Source organism: Lissotriton vulgaris, chromosome 1_2 (genome assembly GCF_964263255.1).
Source record: "Lissotriton vulgaris chromosome 1_2, aLisVul1.2, whole genome shotgun sequence".
Classification (NCBI taxonomy): domain Eukaryota; kingdom Metazoa; phylum Chordata; class Amphibia; order Caudata; family Salamandridae; genus Lissotriton; species Lissotriton vulgaris.
In genome coordinates, this window is record NC_141686.1 from 349,646,808 (window position 1) to 349,658,859 (window position 12,052).

At 44.3% G+C, this 12,052-nt stretch overlaps 1 protein-coding gene across 1 annotated transcript in view; it reads left to right on the forward strand.

The window, feature by feature from the left end:
- LOC147736764 (uncharacterized) overlaps positions 1-12,052 on the forward strand; it is an 86,723-nt gene that overhangs the window by 41,416 nt on the left and 33,255 nt on the right.

Consider the following 12,052-nt stretch of genomic DNA (forward strand, 5'->3'; position numbering starts at 1 on the left):
TTCTTGAAAAATGTTAATGTGACTCATGAAAGTTTCAATGGTAACTAGAGATAGAGATGAGGTTATGCCAACCTTTGAGGGCACACTTTGAGCTTGTATTCAAGGCTTATGGTCGTCAAGTGTTTCCCCTTCGGGCTTGAAAGGTTCATCTGGAAAACATTCTGTTGCAATCAAGGGAATGCATCAGCTGAGGCTGCTTTGAAGACTGTTGCACAAGATTCATAGACTCAAGATAAACTATTTTCACAAGGACTATGGAATCTTTCAATTGGCATGCCTCAGTGCGACATCACTGGATGTGATTCAGGCCTTTTAACGTTCTATTCTCCTTTCAAGAGGTCTGTTCAAAACATTAATTGTGCTGTTTTGGGCATGTCGTTTAGACAGAGATTCAGTAGGGACTAGGACGGATTGACCTTTATTTTCACCAACTAGTGAAGTAGTGAATCTTTTGACTTTTACCGCGTTAAGGCGTCACTTGAGTGCCTGTGTTTCCAACAAAGATTTTGAAAGCAGATGGGTTTTGACGTTAATTGCTTACCTGACTGCTGGCTGCCATCAGCTCCATATACAGGGCGAAGAGGAGGGGAAACAGCAGACAGCCCTGTCTCGTATCTCTATGGATTGGGAAGGGGCAGAGGTATAACCATTCACTCGAACTGTTGCAGAGGGCTGTGTGCACCTGCTCAAGACCCACGGACTAAACCGATTAGGAAATCCAAAGTGCGAAGGGTTTCTCTCAGGTAGGGCCAATGAACCCTATTGAAAGCCTTTTCTGCGTCAATAGATCAAAAGCATGCATTCTGTATCAAAGCGTTGTGCCTTATTGATAATATGGAGTAGCCTCTTCATAATGTCGCCACATTTGTCATTAAGGACAAACCCCACTTGGTCTGGATCTATCAAGCCAGGCAGAAGAGGGGTCCATCTTGAGACCAAGATCCCCATGAACAGTTTAAGGTCAACTTTCAATAAGGAAATCGGCCTATAAGAGGCCAAGTGAAGTTTGTCCTTGCCATTCTTAGGTATGATGACGATAGAAGCCCCCCGCATGGTCGGAGGGAGCAGGGAGCAAATCCCAACAGCATTGTAGACTCTGGTGAGTATGGGAGACAGGATGGCACAAAAGGTCTTATAAAAAAGCATGGAGAACCCGTCTGGCCCTGAGGATTTAAGCAGCTTTTGCTGGAAGATAGCAGACACCACTTCCTCAACTCGTATATGGGAGTTGAGAGTCACAGCCTGATCGAGTGCTGGTCTGGTGGTAGCGGCTTCACAGAGGTAACAGGTAAGATCTCCCGGGGTGAGTGCCTGCGCCTCATAGAGGTCTGCGTAATATTGGTGGAATGTTTCGGCTATATACAGGTCCTCAGTCTACTCCGTCCCAGTCGAACCGACCACCGAGACTCTGGATGACTGCCCTTGGGCAATACCCTATTGGCTTGCAGCCTCCCATATCTATTACCCAGGACATGAAATGTGTGTCACATTCAGAGCACCGCGTGTTCTGCTCTGTCTAAGTCAATGCTGGGCAGCTGAGTGTGCGCAGCCTCGAGCTTTTGCCAGATCCGGGGGCACCATCCATTGAGGGACATGCTTCAGTTCTTGGACCTGTTGAGAGAGTTGGCCCCGCTTGTCCCTGCTTATCTTATTATCAGCTGAGGTAAGCGCGATAATCCCCCCCCCCCATCCCCCCCCCCATCACTGCCTTCAGGGTTTCCCAGAGAGTGGTGATCGAGGTCCGGGATTGTCATTAGTGTCAAGGAAGTCCCTGAGCGCCGTGGTAATCTGCTGGACTACAGCAGGGCGATGCAAGAGCGTGTCCGGGAGATGCCAAGTCTTGGGTGGAAGGCGGGTGGATGGAAGAGAAACATGAGAACAACCGCTGCATGGTCAGACAGTGAACGAGGCAATTTTTTGTCAATTTAGGTATGGGATATGATACCAGAGGGGTCCAGGAAGTAATCTATTCTTGCATACGTCTTATGGGAGTGGGAGTAAATGTGTGCTGGGGTGAATGGCCTTCCAGATGTCTATCAGGTCCATCTCTTCCAGCTTTTGTGTCCGTTCCCGTGAGCGAGCCCCAGACTGTCCCTGACGTTGACCCGAGCAGTCCATTGCGTTATCGATGGCAATGTTAAGGTCGCCCTCCATCAGCAATAGTCGATGTGTCAACCTAGTTAACTCGGCCACCGCCCAGCACAAAAAGCTCTCCTGACGACCATTTGGGGCAAACAGTGAGCCCACATGGGGGTGTGTTATCCCGGCAAAAATGAGTAGGCTAATAACCTGCCCCAGATTTCTACCTGTTTCGGACCAATCTTCCAGGGAAGGCGGAGGACATAAGGATGGTCACCCCGCTGACTTGATGGAATAGGAAGAGCAGAGCTGGTGGGCGAACGCCCTGGAGTGGAGCCTATAGGTGTCGCTAGCTTGGAAGAAGCATATGTGGGCCTCAGAATGCTCCAGGTAAGAGAGGATGGCGCGCCTATTGAGATGGTTGTTGAGACCCTCACATTTAGTGTGATGATCTGAAGATGGGGAGCCATTGAAGGGACTATAATGTGAATCTAGAGGCAATTGTAATCTTGGGTGAGGGGGAGTGTGGTAGCCCGTGAGTCAAGTGGCACCGTGGTGTAGCTGTTTGGGAACTGCCCGGGGGAACCCAGGAGTGGAGGGAGACACAACATCCCAATACAAACCTAACAAATGTTCAACACAATGAAGTAAACCTTATCAATGTCCTGGGCAAGAAGCACCATGAGCGAGAGGTGAAAGAGGCACTGACACCGCACCTCGCACCCCCAACCCGCCAGGGCCCACCACCCATTCAGAAAGATAGAGATAAGGCTGGAAGGAGAGCAGACTCATATCAAAAACAGTGATCAGGAAATGTGACAAGAATCAGAGCTATGCTGGGTCAGAGGAATCCTCACCGAGGGATGCCAACACCGCCCGGCGCTCTCTGCCATTGACGGACCCGAGCAGGGGAGCGACCTATGGTCTTCTAGTCTACCCACCCCCCAGCCAGAGGGGACAGCTTCGGGGATTCAGCCGGAATGTCCAACAGCTGGCAGGCCTCCTTGGGTGAGCAAAGGTGGTGGATCATTCCATGTAATCAGATGATCAAGCGGAAGGGATGACCCCACGAGTAGGGAACTCCGATGGTGCGGAGATGGAACGTAATCGGCCGCAATGCCCTTCTTTTCAGGTATCACATGAGCCAGCGCATGTGCTGCGCTGACGAGATATTTGGTGTGTGGGCTTCAAAAAGCCGACCACAGCTTTTTGTCTGGGATTGAGAATGTAGTTATGCAATCAGTTACGAGCAGAGCCGCAATCTGGCTTTCCTCTCTCGTCATGGTGCGCGCACATCGCACACTACTCGCCAGCCTGCTTTCACTTTTGATGTCGCGCGCGCGTGCACCACTCGCATGTTTTTTAATTTTCTTTTAGCGTAGGCGAACGCACACAACTCCCGGCCTTGTTTTCGAGCACGCATGCACCACTCGTGTGCTTGTTTCCCTGATGCCCTGCTCTGCTGTGTCCTTTTTAAGAGTGTCTCTCCTCGTTTGGCAGTGTAATCACCTGGTGTCAGGACTCAAGTAGTGTCTCCTCTAACGAGTGATGCCCCGGCTGTCTCTCTCCTTGTGATGTCATAAGTTTCTGTCTCCTCCCTGGCCGTCTCTCTGTAGTAGTCATTTGCCTCTCTGGTGTTGTTGTATTTTTTATCGTCTCTGCATCCCTGGCTGTCTCGCTCCTTTCAGGTATATATATGCTCTCCGTCTTTCCTCCCTCTGTCTCTCTTCTGCTGCCCTGTCTCTCTCTCTCTTCTTTGTTTACCCGTATCATAGAGGGTGTTGGTGGGTCATTCAGCAGTCTGACAAATGTAGGTCCATAGGTATAGTGGTGACTTGTTTGCCGGCTTATCCGCAGAAGCTGTGACAGTGAGAGACACGTTATTCTCTTCTTAGATGAATAAAGAGAACTGCTTTCTTTCAACATTTTTTGAAAAAGTGTTGGGGTCGGAGGTGATATCCAGCCTTCTACGCCACTCCTGGGACATTATGCTAGGTGAATCCCTACCATACGAGCAGTTGAATTATTTGAAATTTGGTGTGCATAAGAATTCATATACCTGAAGTTGTTCCCTCATGTATTTTTCCTTTGATTGGATGTAACATCTGCCGGCATAAAACATTCTACATGCTGCTAGAACAGTGTTTCCCTCATTGTTCAAATGGAACATTTTAACCCTTTGGCAGGAGGGAGTTGGGATTTGCCAAACCTTAGTTACTTGCACAGTACAAGCTGACTGTAGTATCTAGTTGCGCTTGAGGTAGAAGACCATACAGTAGGATTATTCTGCTCAGCCAAACATATCTCATGTGACATTTGTGTTCTACAAAAGTCTTAGCCTGCAGCTGCCCCCGCCCTACAATTTAATGTACATAAAATCATAAATTCTGGACTGGTAGTGACTGCAGAGGTCCGTTATTTTAGAATCTTTTCAAATTTGGGGTCCATACTCTGAATTCAGATGTTAATGATTTTATTCTGATAAAAGGGTTATGAGATGTATATTGTTTTAATATTGTATTTAAAGATTGAGAGCCTTATGACACCTCTACGCTCACAGAGACCAATTTAGGAAGCGTATTTGGTCAGCTAGTGACCCGTTTTCTTCCCCAGCATCAAAAGGTTCCTGTACAGTAGAGGAATTAAAAGGGAGGAGATTTCATCAGCAGAAACGAACTTTTCCCTCATTGCTCACATAGCACTAGTTGGGTATTGTATTTCATGAACCCCAGGAGCCATCTTGATTGTTCAGCAGAGATGTGTGTAATTTATATGAGGTGCAGAAATGTGGGATCATTGTCTAATAGGGGCCTTGATCTGAGAAGGAGGTCACTGCCACCTTGTTTTGACTGCACATGATGATTAGCCTCTTGGCTGCTATGGTTTTTCCCCTCCTGTGCTGACTATTGATGATTCCCTTTATTCATGACGAGCTCAGCTCGTCATCAGCACAGCTCAACCGTGCCTCATGACGAGCTGAGCTCGTCATGAGCATCGAAGGGGTTAAAACGTTCTCAGCCAGAATACGGGGATGGCATCACAATTTCGGAAAGGGGGAGTGTGTCACTCACAAGGACCATCTAGGGATTATTGTAGGAGTTTCTACAAAGTGTCGGTCATGAGCACGAAAAGTAAGCCATGGTACAAGGCCGAGGGACACAATGTCCTGTCTCCACAGAATAAGAAAACGTGTTACAGATAAGGACTGTCATTTCCACACGAAGGTAAATGTGCCGCCATTGGACAGATATGCATAGACTGTAGTAAAGCGAATCATTTTGTGACAACTTCCAACGCGAAGGTAAAAGTAAGTGCATTGCGGCGTGAAGACAAAATGGCTGAACAAACGCTACATCAGTGACATTCGACGTACTCCCGGTCACACCAATTGAGGCAAATCGACGCAAAATGAAGTTGATAATCGTCTAAATCATCGAAAAAGAATTCCTCCGTGTCTGTTTACAATGAGAGGGACAATGATAATTGTGCAATATTAATGTTTACTGCAAAAAGGCATGCACATATGGGGCTAGTGGAATGTGAGAAAAAATCCAAAGTGTAGGCAATTCGACATGAAGACAGCTGTGCGTCAATAAATATTATGCCGCTGGAGATGTATAGCAAATTATCTCTGGTACCACAACTTACGAATTCAAAGACTAAAGTATACTCATGGTCTGCCTCAACGCCCTTCAAAAGTCAAACAAAAAATTTGTAGCCATAATGAAACTTAAGAAAACTGTAGTGAATGTGCCTATTCATGTACTTCAAGGAACAGCTTCAAGTGTTTGTTTGCTGAGTTTCCATAGTGCTGCTGATATGGGACTGATATCAGTGAACTACACTATAAATGCTCCTCAAGAAATTGTAAGTCAATTTCCTTCATTATTTCATGGGTCGAGAAAAGTCAAACACTGAAAGTAAGATTACACATAAATGAGAATTTTCATCAAAAACATAGACGAGTTGCGTTTCACTTACAAGAAGCTGTTGAAAAGGAACTTCATTTTTTACTTATACATGGCATCATTCAATGCTCCATTTGTACGACACCATGGCTTTCGCCCATTGTAACAGTGCCTAAAAGAGACAGGGAAGGAGCTGTACGCATAAGTACTGTTGACATGCGTCAGGCCAACAAAACAACTGAGCGAGAGCAACCTCACAGTCTGCACATTGCTGATATAATAACTCAATTGAATGGCACAGAGTTCTTCTCTCGACTCAACCTAAATAAAGGATCTTACCATTTGGAACTTGAAGAAACATCTAGATACGTTGTAACCTTTTCTACGCATATTGGTTTGTTTTGCTACAAGCGATGGAGTTTTGGTATATCCTCTGCTGCAGAACTTTTCCAAGTCGTCATTTGACTTATCATATAGCTTGTAGTAAATGCATTTAACTATAGTGATATATTGGTATCGTGGGGCTGCACAGAAAGAGCATTACAAAGCTCTCATGCAAGTATGTCGTTTGCTGAATGATGCAGCCTTAACTCTGAATGCATTGTCTACTGCAAATCCCCCAGAAGGCATTTATATGATACAGTAATATCTTGAAATGGTCAATTACTGTTCTAGATACATACAAGACTTTGCTATGGTCATTGCAACAGAACTAACCAAAATGTATGCGTCTTTTCATTGGTCACGTGAGTGTGAGAAGAGCATCCAAAAAATAAAAAAAGCCATTGAGAACACCATTGAAATGCCCGACTTTAGATCCCAAACTCCATACAGAGGTTGTAGTTGATGCTAGCCCTGTTGGGTTAGGCACAATCCTTGCACAGCACAACAGACCGCCAAATGCCAGGAGACATATTGTGGTACATGCCAATAAGAGCTAGTCACAAACTGAACGTGCTTACTCGCACCCTGAGAAAGAAGGCTTGGGCTTGTGAATAATTTCCATGTGTTTGTGTATGGAAAGCACTTCACATTAGTGGCTGATCACCAAGCATTGTTGATGGTATTTGGCAATCCCACAGCAAAAATGCCTCCTAGAATTGAGCGCTGGGGTTTGAGGTCACAAGAATTACAACTGAACGATTCTTCATCGTCCAGGGAAAGATCAGAAACTGGATGAATATGCCCTGGTACCCCATGTAAGACAGTGGAGGATTACATCCAATTTATTGTGAAATCGAGCACACCAACTGCCATGTCTTTAGAGCAAATGGTCACTGCCACGAGCCAAGGTAGTTGCATGTCAAAATTAAAAGTTGTGGAACCAGTATTCTAGACCTCTCACTAATGACAGCGAGTATATGAAGTTCTGAAATGTAAGAGATGAACTTTCAGTAACGCAGGAAGGCCTCATTCTGCAAGGTACACAGATTGTTATTCACCAAAGTCTCTGACAACAAGTAGTCGAATTTGCCCAAGAAGGAGATCGAGGAATAGTTGCCTCTAAGAGAGCTGTCCGTGATCGAGTCTGGTTTCCGTAACTTGTCGAAAGGGTCAAAAAAGAATTGAAGACTTGTCACATATGCAACTGTCTTTCATCTCAAGTTAGTCAGCAACCTTTGATTATGTCAGAATTGCCACATCATGCTTGGGAGAGAATTGCTATTTTTTTTTTTTTGGCCCTCTGGATAATGGACATAATCTTCTAGTTATTGTTGATCAATACTCCCATTTCCCATTGGTAGAAGACCTTTCATCCACTACACATGAGCAGGGTTATTCAAAAACTAGATGGCATCTTTGCGTCATGACTTGTACCTGCAATCCTAAAATCTGACAACGACCCACCTTTTAATGGTCAAGAATTCAAAAACGTTCTAAATCACCTCAAGATAAAGAATGTAAAAAAACACTCCCCTTTGACCCCAGGCCAATGGTCTGGTAGAACGCCTCAGGAGTACTCTAAAGAAGGCTGTTCAGCATTCTGCATTGGGGAAGTTTGAACTCGAAGGTGTTTTGAACACTATTCTATGAGATTACCGTTTGACCCCTGCACTCAACCACGGAGGAAACCCCTGCAACTATCATGTTTGGAAGAGTCATGACAACCAAGCTTTCCCAATGGAAGGGGCTGGGTGTGACGGGGGATACATCTGCATGCTAATACTCTTCTTGGGCTGGGAGAGAGGTGATTCACACTTACATTTGAATAGGTTGTGTCCTGCCCTCACTCAAAGGGCTGATTTACCTCCTACTGATCGTCTGGATCCAGGAATGGGCTGCAAGGGACTGTTGCACACTTCTGAGGGTTCATTTGAAGTCACCCCTTAATCAAAGACATTTTTGAGTAAATGTACTGGAGCTCTGATCCCATGTTTTTAGACACTGTTGGCTCTACAAACTTCTCATTGCCATGAGGACTGCTGTGCTGCCAGGAGCAACCACCATTTCGACTAACTGCCTTGTTGTGTTGACCTGCTGCTGCTGGGCTGCAGGAGGGACTGCCAATTTGCAACCTAACTGTATGCGCTGTCTGCTGCCTGCCACCTCCTTTTGTGCCCTGGAGTGCTCTCCAAGGGTTTGTTTGCTTGCCCCCTTTTCTCTCGAAATCTCAGGGCCATCAAAGACCTTGTTGCCTCTTTTCTCCAAGACTTCTGCTGGGTGAGCCCATTTTACAAGGGCTAGCATGTCGCCAGTGCTCCCTTCTGCACCAAGGTAAAACTTTGTGCATTACAGAACAGTGCATTATGGGACTACAGTGCAGCGCTCTGACCAGGGGAGTGCCTTTGTGCATTCTAGGGAAGTGTTCCGTGGTTTATAAACCAGCATGTGGTGAGCGTTTTTTCTCTAGCGAGAACAGCGTTGTTTCGCCTGGAGGCATTACCAGAGAAACAAACCCGTCCTTGAGCCAGCGTGCTCGCTGCAGCTGAATTGTATTGAGAACCTCACCCCCGGAGTCTGGCAAGATATCACCACCATCAGATGCCACCAAGAACAAACTAGTGTGGCCCCTCTGGTTGTGAGACTCGAGGAACAGCCCCTTGAAGACCTGTACTGCTCTGAGTTGGTACAGTGCAGCGTCTAAGGCTGCAGAGCTACTGGAGCTCTACATACCCTTCAAGGCAGGCGTTTTAACGACACGTTGTTCTGTAACATGTTGCGGGCCAGCACTCTGAGGCTCATTCCAGCCAGCCTCGCCCTCTGGTTTTAACGCATATACTGCACGAAGCTCCCAACGTCAGGTCCCACTCCCAAGACATGACAACATTGTTAGCAAGTTACAGATGCCCTGGGGACAGTGACCCTGCACCCACAAAGGTACTGTGAGGTGGGTTGGGTCCAGAAGAGTGGTTAAGCCGCCCTGCTCCCCTTCACGGGTGGCTTGGTTTCACTTGGGCAAAGAGACGCGCTTCAAACGTCCCCGGCAGGTTCTAAGTTCGCAAGAGCGTGAGGGGCATGTCTTGTTCAGCATTGTCTCTGCTCTGGAGATGACCTCAAGAATGGTGCAGGGCCGTCCATAGAGGAGAACTGCTGGAAGACTCAAGCTCTATTGCTGTTTAGCGTTTAGTAGGTGCTCCTGCGCCCTATGTTTGGTTTCTAAATGCAATCACTTCAACCACGTTCACTACAGTTACCGTATGAAGTGTAATAGGAGCGCAGGTGCGCTGTGACCCATGTTTTCATAGTAATTTGTGTTTTTCTCTGTCAAACCTGCATTATTTGCACTAATGGTGTGATTTTAGTAATTTTGGTCTTGTTTGATTACAATATAGAATTCATTTTTACATAATCCTGCGTGGATTCCCTTTAGTGGTTTACTCACTGTGTTGCTGCACGAGTGTGTTGCACAAATGCTCTGCACATTGCATCTTTAAACTAGCCTTACTGCTCTGCGCCAAGCTACCAGAGGGTGAGCGCAGATTATCTCAGGTGTGTATCTGGCTTACACTGACTAGAGTGGTGGATTCTGCCTGGCTTAGGTGCCTACCCTAGCCAACCAGAAACCCCAAGGCCAACAGTGGTTCTTGTGAATCACTTGATTTCCCAGCATGCCCCTGCTGCAGGACTAGGTCAACGCACTTTGTGTAGGAGGACTAGCCACCATTTGTGTAGCTTTTTCTATTTTTACACAATTTGAAGCTTTGGGGGAGTATCGCATTAATAAAAGAAAAACTGACATCATAATTTGCGGTAATACAAATCCGGATTTGCATCCAGATATTCAGAGATGTATTAACAATAAACCCAAAAGATATCTAGGGGTATATTTTACATCCTCAGTACGTGATCTATATATGCTGAATTTTGAACCCTTAATTCGGAAAGTGCGTGATATCCCTCTAAGGTGGGAAGCACTGCCTTTATCCATTCTAGGCCGCGTGGCATTAATTAAAATGTCAATACTCCCTCTATTCAATTTTTTGTTTTCTACCATCTCCTGTTCCCTTCCAGGCTATTTTTTTTCAAAGATTGAATCCCTTTTTTCAGCCTTCATTTGGGCCAAAAAGACCCCACGAATAGCTATAGAAACCGTATATGCAGATAAGGAACACGGCGGATTGGGTCTACCAAATTTGAAAGATTATTACTATGCATATTTTGCACAGTATCTCTCGAGATTTAAATATCCAGCATTTAGAGATGCATTATTTATTAATTTCTTTTTTGATTTAATCTGTAAAGAAACAAAGATACTTTCTCCACTCGCAATTTTTAAATCACCCAAATTAGTCAGATATAAGACTTTGCGTTGGTTTCTCAAAAAGCGAGATGTTATGCTGAAAAGGTACTCACTTTCTCTCCTGACCTTAGTAACTCCATAAAGAGAGGCTGTCTTTGGAATGGGGACCAGATTAGAACCCGATATTATACGCACTTAGGCGAGATATGTGTTCATTAATTTATCTAAGTTTATTAAAAATGGAATTTGGTTGACTCATGACGAGATGTCTTTGTTAATACGTGGAAATTTTCTCCTTATGGGCTCATACGCAGTACTTTATAGGTTAATGGGTTATATAGACATAACAAAGATAAGCCAAATCTCTAATCTAACGAATGATCTTTTTTGGTCCCCAGTATTTAAGAGGGCGGGAGTATGGAAGAAAAAATTGGCGCAAAGTAGGGAGGAAGATTTAAGTGCCAAAGCGATTAAAAAATGGCAAAAGCACGAAAGCTTCACTTAAAGGAAATAAACTGGAAAACCCTATATAAATTAAACTTTACGGTTCTTAGAGGTGCCAATTGGAGACGTATGCTTTTTCTTTAGCAAATGGCTGTTGTATTGTACGCCTGCAGTCATGTAAAAAATGTATAGTAATACGTCGTCTACTTGCTTTAGATGCACCCAACCGGATTTGCCTAATTGGTCACATATCATTGTCTTTTGCCCTAAAATTAAGGTTTTTTGGGAAAATATGTTTTTTATATTGCCTCAATATTTACATTTTACGATTGTTAGTTATAATAATTTAATTATACTTGGGGTTGATCCAGAGCTTAATTTGGAAGATTCCTTAGTTAAGCTTTTGTATATCATTGTTGCAATTGCCAGATCTTTGATTCTTAAATATTAGAAAACAGAAATAATTCCAACAGTAAATGAGTGTTTCCAAAAAATCAAGAGAGTCAGGAGCAGTGAATATTTGTATGCAAAAAGGATGGGAGCATTGCGTAAATTTACCAAAATCTGGAAAGATTATTTTGATTGAGAAAAATGTTCAGTACTGGATATATGGAATATCATGTTTATGCTTAAATATACATTCTTTATGCATTCTGTACTTATTTTGGGCAATTTCAATGTATCCTTGTTCATTATGTTCAGATTTAGCTGTGGGATTGTGAAATCTTCTTTTTTTTTCTCTTCGATATTTTGCAATCATTATGCTATTAAATCTTTGCCAAGAACTCAATAAAAATATATTTTTTTTAAAAACATTTGTGTCTCAAAGGGAAGTATGACTCTTTTTCCTAGAACATCATTTTTTTCCCTGAATTGTAACTGTTCACTTTTCCATATTATATCAATGCAGATCTTTCAAGAAATATTTTCTTCATGTAAT